General features: G+C 42.1%; 1 protein-coding gene across 3 annotated transcripts in view; it reads right to left on the reverse strand.

Moving 5' to 3' along the window:
- Window positions 1-18,307, reverse strand: part of LOC126517592 (proton-coupled folate transporter-like) — a 137,201-nt gene extending 118,894 nt beyond the window's left edge. The window contains exon 1 of one of the 3 annotated variants that reach the window (XM_055064227.2): window positions 17,680-18,305. The gene's annotated coding sequence lies outside the window, so the exon portion shown is untranslated. Of the gene's footprint in view, window positions 1-1,297; window positions 1,486-17,679 lie in introns of those variants that run through there. The other 2 variants (XM_055064228.2, XM_055064229.2) reach the window with 2 other exon arrangements.

Genomic DNA, 18,307 nt, shown 5'->3' on the forward strand with positions numbered 1-18,307 from the left:
TATTTATTATTTATTTGCAATACTGCTAGTCTCAGTGAGACCAAAGCAGGGAGGCACAGTCTTACAAAAAGAAACAAACAGGTCATTATACATGGTACAGTAAAAGAAAGAAAGGAAAGAGAAAAAGCTTCCTTAACTACTGTAGAAATCACCAATGACGATGTGAAGTACAATACCTTTGGTTGGTACAACAATATGGCCATACCAATATAACAATATAGTTGGTATAACAATATAGTATTACTAAAATTTATATAAAAATTAGCGATAAATGACCCATGTAAGATTGCAGAAGCTATAAAGCTAACATAACTGCGCAGAAGCGGCCAGTTTGGGGGTTGAAATGCAGACGTTTCACGCGCAGAACTAAGTATTACAGTTTAATATATGTGGATGCGTTAAGTGGCGTCTTCTCTGTTGAATGTGTCTAGTAGGTTGATAAATGATGAAAGTGACGGAGGGGAAACTATGTCTGAGTGGAGGAGATTCCATTCTTTGATTGCACGTGGGAAAAGTGAGAACTTGAACGTGTCATTGCGAACACTGTACTGGTTTAGTGTAAATGGATGATTTTTTCGCGATAAACGTGATGTAGACAAAGTAATGTAATTAGCTTGGTCTATCTTATAACTGCCATGCATTAGTTGGTAGATTAATTTTAAGCGGGCTTCTCTGGCCCTAACAGATAGTGTATTAAGACTTGCGTTAGCTAAGAGGTTTGTTGGGGAGTCATAGGGCCTGTATTTGTTAAAAATGAAACCTCACAGCTTTTCTTTGCACCTTTTCTAGTTTTGATATGTTAGTTGATGTGCGCGGGAACCAGACGATGTTAGCGTATTCTAAGATAGGGCGAACAAAAGTTGTGTAGGCTAGTAGTCTGGTGTGCTTCGGCGCAAGGCGTAAACATCGTCTAAGAAAAAAAAGCTTGCATTATGCGACTGAGGTAATATTATCAATATGTAAGTTCCATGAAAGGTCAGAAGAGAATGTCAAACCTAGGTATTTGTGGTTATTTACTTTATTCAGGCAAGTGCCACCGAGGGCGTAAGTAAATTCCGAAGGCTTCTTTTTTGTTGTAAAGGACATGCATACAGATTTACTGGTGTTAATTGACATTTGCCATTCTTTACACCAATTGGACACCAAATCGAGTGCTCTGTTTAATAATAAGTGGTCTACGTAACTGACAATTTCTTTATAAATAATACAAACATCCGCGAAGAGCTTAATGTCACACTCAATGTTAGCAGCAATGTTGTTGATAAAGATCAAAAATAGCAATGGGCCCAGTACTGACCCTTGGGGAACACCGGAGGTGACAGCTACAGACCTGGAAGGGGTGCTATCTACAATACCGTGCTCTGTTCGATGCGATAAGAAGTTCTTTATCCATGCAGTAATCTGACCGTCCCCGATTGTAGCCTCTAGTTTTGCAACTAATTTTACATGGCTTACACAATCAAATGCTTATCATATAAAGTTTAGAATGGCAGCCTTGTCGGCCAATTAATACCGCTCTATACCTTCATGACCAAATCATAAATATGTGCCATCTGCTACGATAGCAGAGTGGAAAAAAAAGCACCTTTTCTCTAGTTCGAATGGCCATAGCAGATGGTGCCACTATTGTTAAAGTATGCTGCAATAAAACATATTTGGTGCTTGATCTCATATGAAGACACAGGTGCTGCATCTATAAATAATACCAAACAATACCCACTGCCAAATGGCATGTTTAAACAACATTTTATAGCAAGTGATTGTGTCCAGAAAAGCGCATCTGCCTGAGTGATGCAGTGTGCTCTAGTACATTACGTCTACTGTGGTTGGATTAAAACTTATTACGTCCTTGCTTGAATTTGATGTTCAAATGCATGCAGCCGACAATGCAAAGTGTTTGAAAACTATGAGAAAATATTCTGATTTTCAGATAGTGACTGTTCAATTTTAGGGCAAAATTGAATAGGATAATCAATTCATTATTTGAAAGTTTTGAATAATCACACATCCTTAAAGATCCACTTACCACCTTGCATAGTAGTGAGGTAGCTTATCCAGTTGCGCGCTTACAGTAACCTCTGATATGATAGTCCTGATTCATGCATGGTCTGTTTTCTTGATGCACTGAGGCACTTTCAGTGCGTCCTCTGCAGCCCTTCATATGTTGCTCGACTCTTTTGTTACCATGCCTATATAGATCAATCAATCTTAACTAAAGTTTTTTCTATGTGCTGTTAAAAATTTTCGTTGGAATTCTACTAGCAGTGTCATGCAGTGTCTGAAGTGACGACTGAACTTAACTATTTGTTAGATTTGGCTATTTCTGGCAGATTAGGGAGCCTTTAAAAATAAAACTTTGACCGGAGATATCGTCGAAGCTAGCCGCCAGTGCTCTTAGCGCTTCAACTTGGCAACATAATTTTCTAATGACAGCAGCTGCGAAGGCACAGACGCTTCTCCCAGGTTGTCCAACTTTTCAATCCCATGCCTAGGCTAGTTTAACAATGTCTCAGACAATAGTAGATGTTGATGAGTTCCGTGTTATTTAGATAATTGCGTTTGACTGATATCAGGTGCAATATTATTTTTCAAACCATGAGTTGTACTCATCAGCGTTTTGACAGTGTGTGCACAAATTATTACGAGCAATCCTTCCTGTCGTGTGGGTTTTCACTCGCATAAGAGCACTCAGTCGATTTCAGACCGACCTTCAACCGAAGCTTGACAAGCAGTCTAATCTCTTACATTTTAAACACTGCCTCTGCAAAAGCCCTTATTCATTGGTGTACAATATTGGGCAACACTCCTTTACAGTACACTACATCATTATTGTACCACACTGTACTGGAACTAAACAAAGCATGTGGAGGCTCCACCACTAGTTGAACGCATACAGACCACATTGCTTGCACAGAAAAGTTGATTGAACACAATAATAAAGTATGGGGAGGCTTCAGCATGCTATCTGACCTAAAAGTCATTGCGTTGCGAGCCTAAAGAATCCAGCAAAAGGATGAGCAAGGTGCATGCTGCAATGAGTAAAAAGAAATGCTCCCTGTACAAAAGCAATTTACCTACTTGCACATTTGCAAAGCTACTGCTTTCCGACATAGCATGGGCATCACTATGGCTAGTATTGACACCGACAAATCTTCATAATAATTTTTTTCCTGTGATCTGACTTACAAAAGTTTAGAACTAGGAGCCAGATGCGTATTTTGTGTTTTTCAGATTTTTTTTTTGTCGTCAGAAGTAATACAAAAAATAGTAAATCCTTACTTTCATTAACGTTCCTTGAAGTTTCCCATCAAAATTCTCAAAAAGTGGCTCAGCAATTATTACTGCTTTACATCCATTCAAAACACCAGTGATCTGGTTATAATATTATGTGCCACAGTATACGTGAAGACAACTGCATCCTCAAATTAAACGTTAAGACCAAAAATGAGCACATTCCGAACGGTAACAAAAGAAGTCAACTATCTACATTAACAATTTGTTTTAAGAAGTTTTGGCGGTCATCGTACTACGTTTTAGTTCTGAAGACGTCAGCAGTGACATTGAAAACTCGCTTGAGGAGAGAAAATAGAGGGAACGATAGGGAGGTTAGCCAGTTAGCTCGTTATGTGCACTGGGTGTAGGGCAGTGTTGTAACATATAAGAATCTTGAGCACAAGATTGCGGTTACTCAGCCTCCCGGTCCTCTGTGAAGCGCAGCGCTTCATTGTTGCTGGGACTTGGAGAAGAAGCTCTTCGTAAGACCAATGAAAAGCTGACAATTGTCCATATGCGATTTCCTGGCATTAACATCCTAAGTGGCCTTTGCTATATAGAAATACCAGCACTGGTTCAACGAGGAAAGAGATATTGAGCCCCCTGGTTTGCCTGTTGGAACACGAGCAGTTGCCAGGGTGCCGTGTGGCACGATCTCAGGCGTTCTCTGTAGTTTATGCCAAATTCAGGTTCTCAAAGCTGCATCGCCTGTTACAGCTTGTCTTATCAATAAATTAAGTGGTTACATGTAATCACTTACTGGAAAGAAGTAATTGAGTTATAGTGAGCATTACCGAGTAGTCACAACTCAGTTACGGTATGGTTAGTGACCTGTACTGAAGAGCTGAAGGGAAGAAGTTGCTCAGGTGGTTATCACCATTTTCGATCGTCCACTTGGGGCTTCGAACCCCGTGTGCTGGGTGGGCACCACCAGGCTCACAAGGATGACACAAAGGTCCCACACTTCTGTTGGCACCCTGCAAGAAGTTTCCACTGCAAGCACCTGCGACGTGCCTACTTGCAAGTCCTCACATACTGCTCAGCACCTGTGTTCATTGCAACGGCATGAGGGAGTGGCTGACAACTTCGCATGCATTGCATATAGGTCTAGGGCATGTTGTGCCGCGTAAAAAACACTTCAGATGACGGACATCTTTAATGTTGCACTGTTGACCGGGCACGGTGGCACCATCGACATACGGTTAACAAATTGCCCGTTCGTCTACATTTTGCAGTTCCTCTTCGGCCTGCTGCTCGGCACAGGAGATCTGCACCTCGGAACTACGGGGACTGTTCCGACTGCACTGGACTGGCATGCAAGAAACGACCACGTGCCGATGCTGCCAACACGGATCTTCCACTAGCAGCTGCATCAGCTTACCGGCACATGCGCCTACCCATCTGCTGTAGAGCGCCACCCAGCGTCTGCACCATCCACGGCTATACATGCGTTCTACAAGGGACCTTCTGTCACTGGGCATGGTGGCACCATTGACATGCGGTTCACAAATTGCCCGTCCATCTACATTTTGCAGGTGAGAAACTGGTTTGGAAAATGCATCTGCTCAAGTAACCGTTACCTGGTGGTGTTGCTGTGCCCATGGCATTACAGAGCTGTGTGTGAGTCATGCATGACACATTTTAAGAGGGTAATGTTGATTGGTGGAGATAATGAAAGCAACCCCCGTCCTAAACTCGAGGAAATAGCCAAACAACTTACCAAAATTGCTTCAGACATTAAAGATATCAAAGAAAAGCGACTAGCAGATATAAATAGCAAGCTCGACGACATTAGGAAACTAGAAGCTGAAGTCAGTGCATGCCATACAGAAATAGCTTGTATGAATAAGGTAATTAAGAGTCTTGAAGCAAGAATAGATGACCCAGAAAACTGCAGCAGGAGGTCAAATCTAATTGGTTGTGGTCTACCAGAAATAGAAGAAGAAACAAGCGAAGCACTAGAAGAGGCTGTACACGAGGGAATAATCACAAAAATCCTTGAACGCAAACCTGTGGCCATTGAGCGAATACATCGCTTAGGAAGAGGAGGACCAAACAAGACGAGGCCAGACATATTTAAGCTACTAGACGCAACAGATAAAAGTACCATGCTGAAAAATGGCTTCAACCTAAATAACTCAGACCTCTTGATAGCGAAAGATTTTTCACTAATACTTAGGGCTCATTCACACCGGCGACTGACAGTGGTCGCGCGACCAAGTTGGTCGCAAACGGTCGCCTTTCTTGAAAAGCGACCATTTTGGGCCAGTCGCTCTCTGCGCGATTTTTCAGTCGCACGACCGTGGTCGCAAAACTGATAAACCAATCAGCGGCGCACCGGAAGTGATCTTTCGTGTGTCTACATCCGGCCTCCTCCGGCGTCGCGTTCAAATTCCGCGTAGATTGCGAGAGTTCTCGCTGAGAACGATAATCTCCGGGATTGCGACTTGCGGGTCGCGCTCAGCCGGGCTTGCCGGTGTGAACATCAGTCGCCTTCGGTCGCTTTTTGATTGCGAGTCGCAAATGGTCGCGCGGCCTCCTCAAGTCGCCGGTGTGAGAGCCCTTAGAGAGACCCAAAAAAAGAACAAAAAAACTCTCGAGACAGTGCTAAGCAAAACCGCTAAAATAAACACAGAGTGTCTTTGGCACACAACAAACTGTTCATTATCAAATGTGTTTTCATCTGGGATGATGAAAAGAATGACAGGGTAGAAATAAAGAAGCATGACAAAATGGAGCAAAAAATGAATGAGAATAAAAACAACATTCTGATGTGCATCTTACTTCTAGACTACAAAATATCCGTACAAACTGCAGCCCAAACTATAATCAATTTCGACAAAGCAGACGACGCCCACATACAAACCTATTTAGCTCCGAATTCCAAGAGTTTTTGGCACTGACCTCGGATCCTTTGACTGATATAAATGTTGTCTAGTTGCGTTTTAAAGACATAGTGTCATACTGTGTAACAAATTTTATTCCTGTTAAATTGAAGAAAAGAAAGAAAAACATCGAAAAATAGCCCGTGGATAACTTGGGAAGTAATACACGCAAAACGGCATCTCAAAAGGTTATTAAAAGTTAGCAAAGGAACAGGCAATAACCTATCTAACACCCCTAGGTTAGCGCTTGCTGCAAAAAACATGAAACAGAAATCCAAAGAAGCAAAACACCACTACTTTAACACTGTGCTCGCCAGCTTCCTAGAAAACAACCCACATAGATTCTGGAATCACTTTCGCCAAAAAAACACTCACAATTCAGCTCTTGTCAAGTGAAAAAGCCAATAGATATAACCAATTCTTTCGTTCGGTCTTCACAACAGATAACGGCGTCATGCCGGACATAGCTCCACAGACTGTTTCTACTAGCAACCCACTCGTTATCACAGATGCTGGTGTTCTTAATCTTCTGCTTGTCCTAGGCATTAAAAAAGCATATGGCCCGGACAATATACCCAACCAATTTTTTTAAAAAGTGGTGCAGCAGATACCTCGGCCTTATTTTCTGTGAATCCCTCTCGACATCAAAACTACCCAAATATTCGCACGTTAAAGAACCCCAGGTGGTCGAAATTTCCGGAGTCCTCCACTACGGCGTGCCTCATAATCAGAAAGTGGTTTTGGCACGTAAAGCCCCATAATTTAATTTTTTTTTACCCAAATATTCGGAAATAACTCAAATTATTCCGACCTACAAATTGGGAGATAAATCCATGGAATCAAATTTCAGTAATATATTAACGAGCACAGCATGCAAACTACTTCAACATATAATTTAAAAACATTTAACTCTTTTTTTTGTTTAGATGAGGACATTCTGTCCCCAAATCAGCACGGTTCTCGCAGAAGTCTATTGACCATAACGCAGTTAACTGAAGTCATCCACAATCTTGCACTAAGTATTAACAATCACAGTTAAACCGACATAATCCTACTTGATTTTTCTAAAGCATTTGACTGTGTTTGTCACACCAAGCTAATAACTAAACTAAAAATGTTATCGCAGCTGGAGAGATTGTTGCTTGGGTTTGTGGGTTTTTGTTTAATAGGTCTCAATGTGTTATTTTCAAACACATCGCATCAGGGTAGTACTAGTTACGTCAGGAGTGCTCCAGGGTTCCATGCTCGGGCCCTTGTTGTTTCTCGTGTATATTAATATTGACACATGTATTTGTTCATCTTTGTCGAGTGAACATGTTTCACCACCTAACAAATGTTATCGCACAGCACCGGACGTGCCTACATGTATCGGAAGTTTCTGGAATGTTATCAATGGTTCCATCCGCTGTCTGTCGCTTAACGAGTCTGTAAATACTATTGCTCTGTCGAGTTTTAATTTATTTATATGTTTTACTTTAGACAGTACAGCATAGGTTTCTGCAGTGAAGATACTCGTTAAAGGGTTCAATACATCAGATTTAAAAAAAGAGGGACCAACAGCAGCATAAGATACACCAGAATGTGATTTTGATGCATCTGTGTAGAATTCGGAACAGCAGTATTTCGATTGAAGTTCACGGAAATGCATAGCAATTTCGAGGTCAGGAGCATGCTTTGTGACCTCCACAAAGGATATATCACAGTCTATCACCTGCCACTCCCAGGGCGGTACTAGCTTAGCTGGAAGCATTAAGTGATGTTCGAGAACTGGGACGTCCATTTCCGTGCTAAGTTCTCTTGCATGCAGTGAGAAAGGAAGTCTCATAGAGGGTCTATTATGAAAGAGCGTTTCACACGTCAAGTCGTGAACGGTTGTGAAACACGGATGTTCCTTATTAGAGCGAACCTTGAGAAAATACGTTAAGCTGATGTTTGTTCGCTGAAGATGGAGTGGCTACTCATCTGACTCTACATATAGACTTTCAACAGGGCTTGTCCTAAATGCGCCAGTGGCCAGACGGATACCCAGATGGTGAACGGGGTCTAACATCTTAAGCGCGCTCGGTGCGGCAGAGTGATATACTACGGCACCATAATCTAACCGTGATCGAACTAGGCTCCTGTAAATATTCAATAAACACTGTCTGTCGCTACCCCACGTTGTGTGGGATAGGATTTTAAGTAAGTTCATTGTTCTAAGACATTTTTCTTTAAGATGTTTTATGTGAGGAATGAAAGTAAGCCTGGAGTCAAGTATAACACCAAGAAATTTGTGATCTTTGTTAACAGGAACTTGTTGTCCGCCCAGTTCTACGCAAGGATCTGGGACCAGGCCTCTCTTTCTTGTGAAGAGAACACAAGACCTTTTGTGGGGGTTGACTTTAAATCCATTTCGGTCTGCCCATTTGGACACCTTGTTTAAGCCCTGCTGTACCTGTCTTTCGCATACTGTGAGGTTGCAAGATTTGAAGCCTATTTGTTTATCGTCTATGTATACGGAATAAAAAATGGCAGGTGGTAGTGAAGGTAGTGAAGCACGTAGCGTGTTCATCTTAGCGATAAAGAGAGTGCAGCTGAGCACGCCTCCCTGGGGTACACCAGTTTCCTGCGTGAAAGGACGTGACAGTGCATTACCGAGTTTTACATGGAAGGTACGATTTGACAAATAGCTTTCAATAGTGTTCAGCATATATCCACGGATGCCCATTCCCGACAAGTCTCGCAAGATCCCGTAACGCCATGCTGTGTCATACGCCTTCTCCATGTCGAGGAATATTGATAGGAAAAACTGTTTATGAACAAATGCAGCACGGATATTTCCTTCAATGCGCACAAGATGATCGGTTGTCGATCGTCCCTCTCTGAAGCCACACTGATAGGGATCGAGCATATTGTTGAGTTCAAGGAAATGTATAAGTCTGCGGTTAACCATTTTTCCAAAAAGCTTACGAAGACAATTTGTAAGAGCTATCGGACGGTAACTTGCCGCCAAGGAAGGGTCCTTAAGAACAGGGACCACAATAGCTTCTTTCCATGTGGATGGGAGGCATCCCATAGCCCAAATAGTGTTGAAAAGTGTGAGTAGTGTAAGTTGTGTGTCAGTATGTAAGTTTCTGATCATGGCATACATGACTCTGTCAGGTCCCGGTGCAGTGCTTTTGCATGTGTTCAAGGCAGCTCTCAACTCAGCAATACTGAAAGGCCGGTTATAAGGTTCATTATAGGTGGGAATGCCTAATTAGGTATTATTGCTTATTTCACTGTTGCATACTTCTCCGCTGGACTGCACCAGTGTTTCCATGATGGCTGAGTTTGATTGCCTTGCGTGCATGAAATCGATTGCTGATGTTTTGCAGAGCCTCACATGTGCCGAGTGCGACAATCGGTATCATGCAGGAAAGTGCTTGGGGGTTACGAAAACGAACTTGAAAAACTTTTCCACTAAGAAAAAACAACAGTGGGTGTGTCTGACTTGTGTAAATCGTGGATCGTGATGGCCAACTGGAAACGGTGACTGCGTAACCCAGAAGGATAGAGCAACAGATGTATCGGTCGAGCTGTCACTGACACATGTACTGGCCAAACTTGATGTCGTACTGAGTCGGCTAGATGTGTTGGAAAGGCGGCAAGACGTGCAGTTGGACAAGCTCGAGGCTTCCAACCAGGAAATGCTGGCGCAGAGGACGGCAATGCAGGGTATTGAGACATCATTGGGATTGCTTTCATCTAATTATGACACAATGCTGCAAAAGTTGGAGGAGCATAGAAAGGAACTTAAGGAAACAAACAAAAAAGTAACTGAACTGGAAGCCGAGCTTTTGGCCAAATCAGACAGGCTGTCAAATATGGAGCAAGCAGTAGATGATCTTGAACGGTACTCACAAAAAAGCAATTTAGAAATCCATGGTGTCAAAGTGAGTGATAACGAGGACCTACGAAAGGTGGTGGAATCTATTGCAACCAAACTCGAACTTCCTAGGCCCAGTCACGACGACATTGAAGCCGTGCACAGAATCAAAGGCAAAGCTAACTCCGTCCCACCTATTCTGGTGCGATTTTCAAGGAGTGAAACAAAAGAGCGTTGGATTGAAAAGCGGAACAGACTGAAGGGAGAAAAGATATACTTGAACGATAATCTAACTTCCCGAATGAAGAAACTGCTATGGATGACAAAAAATCTGGCGAAAGATAAACAATATCGCTTCGTCTGGGTGCGCAATGGCAGAATACTTGTGAGAAAACGTGAAGGAACGTCAGTGTTACGCATTGACAATGAACAAGGCTTACATAAAATTATCTAAAATGATTGACCAAGTACACTCAACTGAACAATGGCTATCAATGAAAGACGAGTGGGCGTCAGATCTTTCTAGCAGCTTATTGCTTGAGCTAGTCCATGTGAATGTGAGAAGCCTGCGCAAACACTGGGACATGTTAAAAATTCACCTAGCTGAAGCACTGCCATCATTACATGTTTTAATTTTAACCGAAATCAATATTTCAAAAGACGAATGCGCTCATTTCGCACTGCGTGGTTTTCAGTCTTTCTTTTTGTGCAGGGATAACAAAAGAGAAGGTGGCATAGCGGTCTATGTAAAAAGTGATTGGCACTGTGAACGAGTGTCCTTTGATTTTCAAGATGCTGAAGTAGTTACTGTACTAATGACTAAAGCAGATCTAGAATTTACAGTATGTGCTGTTTATAGGCCACCGAGCACTAACCTAAATACATTTCTAGATGATTTGGCAAGCTTCCTCAAAAAGTATGCAGACAGAAGCAGCATTATTTTGGCCGGTGATTTTAATATAGACATTTTTACAGCAAATAAGCCTGCAACATCTGATTACTTAACACTATTGGCAAGCTACGGACTCGAAAACAAAATTCAGAGTTATACACGAGAGGAAATTCTCGGTCATCGTTTAACAAGGTCGTGTATAGACCATATCAGCACAAAAATGTGCAAATATAATTCATTTGGCTGTGTTATTAAGGAAAAAGTAGCGGACCACTACTTTATCGCTATAGCAGTTTCAGGAGATGCTGCTTTGACTGAAACAAAGATTGTAGAGAAATATGTTTTGAATTCTAATGAAGTAGATAAACGTGTGAGAACATTCAACTGGGATTCATTAACGCGGCACAGCCACCTAAAGGCTTACGAACTGTTTGTAGAGGCCTTTAGAGAAATTTACCTTTGCTCTGAAAAGAAAATAAAGCTTAAAAGAAGAAATAAAGATAGCCCGTGGATTGATAACGAAATAATGGAGCTTTGCAGCGTTAAAAGCAAGCTCCTTAGAAAATGCCAAGATAAACCCGGGGACGCTCTTGCAAGAGAAGAATTTAGGCAGATGAGAAACAAAGTAAACGCTAAAATAAGACTAGCTAAGAAGCGCTACCACTCAGGCAAGTTTGCAGCTTGCAGTCGTAATACCGCTAAAACATGGAACTTGGTTAACACTCTAATAGGGAGACCTGCAAGAAAGAGTATTGATAATACTCTTGCTGACGCCTTTCTCGAGTCACCTGCGGTTCCGATAGCGAATGATTTTAACAAACACTTTATCGAATCAGTAGACAACATTACAAATGGGTGCATACCGGCAAATATCCGAAACAATGTTACGTTCTCTAACATTCATTCTGCTTTTCTGCCTACTGTTGATGAAGCAGAATTGTGGGATATTATACGACCCATGAGTTTAACAATATCTCCAGGTTTTGATAAAATTAGGATAAGAGATATAGCTGCGAATTTCGATGTGCTCAAATCAACACTACTTTACATCCTAAATGAAACATTAAAAACCGGTCAGATACATGAAAACATGAAAGTTACCATTGTGAGACCTCTTTATAAGAAAGGATCTCGAAAACTTTACGAGAATTACCGACCAATTTCAATTCTTTCGTCTTTGGCAAGCATATTGAAAAAAATAGTCAATGTTAGTATGGCCTCATTCTGTGAAAAGTTTAGCCTTATTAACCCAGCGCAGTTTGGCTTTCGCTCGGGACAGAGTAGTGTGGGTCTGTTGGAAGATCTTAATGACTATATCTGTAACGAAATCGATAAAAACAATGTTGTTTTCACTCTTTTCGTTGATTTACAACGAGCATTTGACACATTAGATCATGAACAGTTACTATCAAAACTAAGCAGATGTGGTATCAGAGGCCCGTATTACTCACTTTTTAAAAATTATTTAACAGGCAGACAACATTGTGTCCGTGTGGCGGAGTCCTATAGTTCTTTGTTGCGTGTTAAATCAGGGGTACCACAAGGGTCCGTATTGGGACCGCTTTTGTTTACCATTTACATGAATGATCTTGTTTGCTTACTACTAAAATCAAAAATTTATTTATACGCTGATGACACGGCTTTGGTTGTATCGAACAAACTTTCGAGCGAAGCCGCTAGAGTGTTACAGTATGATGTCTGTAAACTACTTGATTGGTTCATTAATAACAAAATGTTCATTAATAAATTGAAGACTAATATGATGTGTTTTCACAGCCCATATAAAGCAGTCACGGATATTTCCCCGGTTTATCTCCACACCAGTGACTGCCTTGCATGCTCATGTCCTCCGGTAGCTCTGGCAAATAGCACAAAATACCTGGGGCTACACTTCGACGATACGTTGTCACGGAATGTCCACATTGAAGAGCTCGCAAAGCGATTACGTGCTGTGTGCGCTCATTTGTATGCCCTAAAATCTTTCTGTGATTTAAATATTCGTAAAATGGTTTACAAGGCACTTGGGGAATCGATCATAAAGTATGGAATAACAATTTATGGCTTTGCTTCTTCTAGTAGACTTAAGATAATTAACCGTATCCTAAAAAAATTGCCTATAGCCTCTCGTATGGCACACTTGGTGACGGGGAAGATCTCTTGCTGAGCATGTACCAGTCAGACATGTTGTTTGTCGAGCAACAAGTTTTGTTCGACGCCATGTGTAAAAGTTATTTTTCTACTAAATTCAAAAACTTGAACGTGAAATCTCGCAGCTTACGTCAGACAGAAAAATATGTGGTACCTCGTGTGTACACAAACTACGGCAAGAGAACTTGTGCTTTCTACGTGCCGGCTAATTTCAATAAATTGAATGAAAATGATATTGCGGGAACATTTAAACAAATAAAATCACATTTAAGATCATGGGTGATACATAATGTCCATATTCTTTGATGTTTTCTTCAGGATTTGAAGCATGCGAACCTGATTGCGAAGTCATCTCTAATGTCAATGTGTATTTTTTTCCCCTGTTGATGCAATAATATCTTTTGTTCAAACAATATCTTTTGTTCACTTTTGCAATATAATTTTTTTCCTACATTCTTTTTATTAATTTAATTATTTGTACACCTATCAGTACTACCAGCTGACTGCCCAGCCTCGCACACAAGCAATGTTGCTTATGCGCACTGGATCTGTAACTATGACATGACTGGATGCAATAAAGATTATTATTATTATTATTATTATTATTATTATTATTATTATTATTATTATTCTGTGGACCCATCACCGCCCAGTTGAAGGTTAATACTGCATGGGAAGGCCCTCAAATTGGGACTGCTGGAGGACACTTAATAACGCCGACTGGAATGTGCACCGCAAGAATTACCGTTCATGACCGGACTTACCCAGCCAGACAAACCACAGGAGGACAACTGCCTACCACCCACAGACGAATGGTCTCACGGAACGCCTGAATGAGACCCTCGCCAACATGCCAGCAATGTGTGTCGGCGTTGAACAAAAGACCTGAGATGCCGTCTGGCGTACATAACCTTCACTTACAACACGGTGGTGCAAGAAACAACATAGATCACGCCGTTCAAGCTGGTTTATGGCAGGAATCTGACAACTACTCTCGACGCCATGCTGCCGCACGGGTGCGATGAAGAGAATCTTGATGTCACCATCTATCGCCAGCGTGCCGAAGAAGCCCGACAGCTCACCCGCCTGCGGACTCTACAACCTTCGACGACGCTACATCGAGTACCAGCCCAGCGACCATGTTTGGGTTTGGGCCGCAATTCACTGATGAGGAGTTAGCGAGAAGCTTTTACGCTGCTATTTCGGACCCCACAAGATCATCTGACGCATTGGCGCACTCGACTATGAGGTCGTACCAGACGGCATTTCACTATCACATTGGCGCCGCTCATGACCTGAAATAGACCCCGTTATGCGACTCAAGCCGTTCTACGAGCGCTAATGAACTTTGGGACTTTGCATAGCTGACCTTTAGACTTTTTTGGGACTTTGTTTCTTTTCGTTGTTTTGTTAGTTTTGTTTAATAAGTGTCCTTCTGTGTTCCACTTTATTATGTCTGTAGAATTGGGATGATGTTTTTAAGAGGGGGGTAATGACACGTGCACTTGTTCATCTTTATCGGGAGACCATGTTTCAGCGCCTAACAAATGTTATCGCACAGCACCAGACGCGCCTACATGTATCGGAAGTTTCTGGAATGTTATCGATGGTTCCATCCGCTGTCTGTCGCCGAACCTTGTGTAATATGATTTCATGTATGTGCGACGCGAATGACATACAACTTTGTGGAAGACACGCAGGTCCCAGTGATTACTCTGGAACATTTGACGACTGATGTATAAAAAGCCGACACGTTTGACCCGCTGATTGATAAGATTTCCGACAATCACCGACTGTGTTCGCCGATATCGTTGTGCTGTATGTGTAACTTGCCTTTGTGGGCACAAGTTCGCCCAATAAAATACTAGTTTCGACATTCACCGTTTAGCTTTATTCACTGTCACTACCATGTGACAATATAACTGCTAATATAGACTAAAATAATGTTATTCACAGATTACCGTATCATTTACAGAGAAATTGAAAACTACTAGTTTCGACATTCACCGTTTAGCTTTATTCACTGTCACTACCATGTGACAATATAACTGCTAATATAGACTAAAATAATGTTATTCACAGATTACCGTATCATTTACAGAGAAATTGAAAACTATCAAGATCACTACTTCCTTAAGAAATTCCTTAGTGCTATAAGTGCAATTAGTGCAGAGTGCCTTAGTGCTATTATTACTTAGTGCTCAGACTGGCAGATGACAATCAATGTAAAAAAATCGGCATGTATGACGATAACAAGGAAAAAAGAACCTTCAGACTTTTGCTACACAATAAATGGCACAGCTTTGACTAAAGTACAGAAACATAAATGCCTAGGCTTAACAGTAATGTTAGACCTAATGTGGGACTGGCATATTGACCACTTTACTTCATCTGCTATGCAAAAATTATGTTTTCCTCACAGATCACTTCAACTTGCCCCCTTGTCAACAAAACTCCTAATGTACAAAACATTCCTTAGGCCGATCCTCAAATATGGAAACACTGTATGGTTTGAGGCAATAGTTCTGCGGAAACACGCAACATGGAGAGAAGTAATTGATTATGGGAAAATCAGACATCCACCCATTCGTAGCATTGCTACAACGGAAACCCATATGGGTTCCTCGAATGAAAAGTCTCGCAGTTGGAGAGAAATTCGTCCTGGTCCGGGACTCACACCTGGACTCCCTCCCGGGTTAGTCGCATTACCTTATTTACTTCCTTTGTAGCAACTGCTACGAATGGTTGGATGTTTCATTTTCCCTTAATCAACTGTATGGTTTCCTCATACCCAGACCAACACAAAGAAAATAGAAACAGTACAAAGGAAGGCCATTCGATTCATCCATAATAAATTTAAACATGAAGACTGTCCTACTAACCTTCTAGCTATTTCTGGGCTCCTTACGTTAGAAGCACGAGTGAAACAGGCACATTTAAAATTTCTTTACCAACTCCTGCATAATTATTTCAATTAACATTTCAAATTATATTTCTTATTTACAAAGACGACCTACCAGGCACAAACATACAAATGCTTTAGTGGAGTATAAATGTAACAACAATGTGTTTAGACATTCCTTTTTTCCAGTTGCCATCCGTGAATGGAATACGTTAGCGCATCTCACCACTAACGCTGAGTCACTGTCTGAGTTTGAATTAAAAATCGATAAATTCTGTTAGCATGTTAAAATTGCTAGTGGTATTATTTGATAATGCAAACCAGCATGTACCTGTGCCTTGTGTATACAGTCGTGTACGCAGCATAGTAAGTTTAAAGTGCTATTTTATTCTATCTTGAAAACTAGCACGTACTTGTATTCGGTGTATATATCATGTAGCGTAAATGGCCTATGACGAAAGTGCAGGTTCTTACACATTTCTTGTTACATATGTGTTGCACATTTTTTGTATCTGTACATATATACAGTGGCCCCCTGCTATGGTCTCAGTAGAGACTGGCAGTATTGTAAATAAATAAATAGTCACTTTGTTCGTTGACTGTGATATTTAGGTCACTTGCCTGTGTCATTTGTATGTCTACATGTATGCTTGTATGTTGTCATGAAGTATTTTTTTATGTGTATTGTACCCCGCTGGCACGTCTGAGGTCCTGGGCCCGCACTTCTCATAGCACGAGTAAACAAAGCAATCATTAAATTACAATTATCAAAATGTATTTGATTACAAGTAATTAATTAATGTAATTCGTTACATAGAAGTATATACCCAGCTGACAGTCAGCCGCTCTTGTTGCTGCACTCGCGAGAGAACGCCTGCTTCAGACACAGAAACTGTCACGACCCGGCGTGACAATTTTCGACAAACGCAGGCTTCGTCGTCATGCGTAGCGTCTGGATTGCTTCTAAATTAGCAACGGGCCTGGGCGCGCTCGCCTACATTCCGTGCTTTACGCAACAGCCCGTAGTCGCAGTTGCGTGCATCACAGGTGAATGAACATGCTACCCCGAGTTCCTTGTTGATCAGTAGTGTCTAGAATACGTCGTGCCCTTGGCGACTCACGAAGTGCGGAACGGAACTTTCGGAATGGTAACTCGATCCGTAAGAAAGACGCGAGTAAAAGCCCACCACATAAGCATTTGGTTGGCCGCGATTAACGGTATACACTGTGTTCTGCGCATAGATTGCAATTTCACTGTCCCGGCCCGCACTGCCGAAATACAAACGCTCCCGACGACGACGTGATTACGGTTCTGTATCGCTGCGCACAGATGCCGGTAGACGGGAAACGTAAACGAACACGAAATGCCACTTCACGACGGTTCGAGGTCCCCGTTTTTTAACGGTTGCTCAAGAGCGAAAAAAAAAAAAAAACCTCAGTTTACATATCCAATTTATGTCCTGCATACACGTTAAAATGTAGTCGAAAACTGACATAAACCGTGAAAATGATCGCTCCCTTATCTCGTCTGCGCGTGCCGTGCATGCGCTGTCGCCCCCCCCCCCCCCCCCTCCCAAAAAAACACGGTTGTTTACGAAGACCGCACCTAAGTTACGTACGATCTGATTATTTCGGTGAACAAGGCACAAGACGGAGAATCGAATTCCTCAACGTGAATAGCGCTACTGACGTCTGAATGCGATTCTGCATCAGGAAACCGCGAGTTACTTGCCTTTGCGAGGTGATGGCTGTCGAGTCAGGTTACGATCCCATTGTGCATTCAGATGACAAAGTGCTGGCTCCGGTACTCCGGTGACGATCCTGCAGTTAACGAGAGCGATCGACCTTTCTAAAAGCGCGATGCGATTGCACCCTAAGCACAGGGATTGCTCGCACGGGCGTCAACACTACAGAGTGAAACACATTTCGGCCTCCAACCGCCCACACTGAGCGCGTGGTATGTAATACACCCGTTGTTGTGTGTGTGTGTGGTGGTAGGCCCCCGAGACGGTCAATGTTTTTGAGCAGTACACCCTCTGCACGTCGGGGATCTATGGTGCTGTCAGTGTGTCCGACTTCCCAGAGATGGCAGCACTTGGATAAATGCGTGGATGGATGAATAAGGCTCAATCCTTTGAAGCAGATGAATAAATGGATGGATGTTATGAACGTCCCCTTTAAAACGGGGCGGTGGGTTGCGCCATAAAGCTCTTGCTATTATACCCATAGAGTTTCCTACAAAATTACTAGAGGGAACTCTGGCGCTGCAGTCGTTGTCCTACCATGGGAATGATGGGAAGTACATGGATTTGTGTGACCTTCGTGCTTGTGGATTCAGACGTTCTTGTGGCTTTGTATAT

Source organism: Dermacentor andersoni, chromosome 11 (genome assembly GCF_023375885.2).
Source record: "Dermacentor andersoni chromosome 11, qqDerAnde1_hic_scaffold, whole genome shotgun sequence".
In the NCBI taxonomy this organism is placed as follows: domain Eukaryota; kingdom Metazoa; phylum Arthropoda; class Arachnida; order Ixodida; family Ixodidae; genus Dermacentor; species Dermacentor andersoni.